We start from the raw sequence: 424 nt of genomic DNA on the forward strand, positions 1-424 counted from the left end.
CAGTGATTTTTCTTTCCTAGGAAATTAATTCCGATCAGGCTACGCAAGGAAACAGTACTGAACGTGGGAAAAAAAGAACAGCAACAGCATCTGGAACTGAGAATATTCATCAGAAAGCGGAAGAAAATAATGCAGATGAAACAGGACCATCGCTTGCAGCTCGTATAACTTCGTATAATGTATGCTATACGAAGTTATTACCTGCTCTTCTGAATGTAAGGGGATATATTTATATTCTGACTGTATATTTAATTAGAATGCAAACCAGCCAAAAAAGAAAAGGAACATTTTTGATCTTCTGTGATATGTTTTTAGTTGTTAATAACTGGCTGTTTTGTTTGATGTCCTCTTATTGCACAGCAGTAGTCCTAGTGAGTATATCTCTACAGTCAGCAATAACGTTCAGAGACATATTTTTAAAAAG

The 424-nt window shown here is 35.4% G+C and overlaps 1 protein-coding gene across 1 annotated transcript in view; it reads left to right on the forward strand.

Moving 5' to 3' along the window:
* The window catches only part of PDS5A (PDS5 cohesin associated factor A), a 71,400-nt gene that overhangs the window by 66,876 nt on the left and 4,100 nt on the right, over positions 1–424 (forward strand). The window lies entirely within an intron of this gene.

This window comes from Meleagris gallopavo, chromosome 4 (assembly GCF_000146605.3).
Source record: "Meleagris gallopavo isolate NT-WF06-2002-E0010 breed Aviagen turkey brand Nicholas breeding stock chromosome 4, Turkey_5.1, whole genome shotgun sequence".
Taxonomy (NCBI): Eukaryota; Metazoa; Chordata; class Aves; order Galliformes; family Phasianidae; genus Meleagris; species Meleagris gallopavo.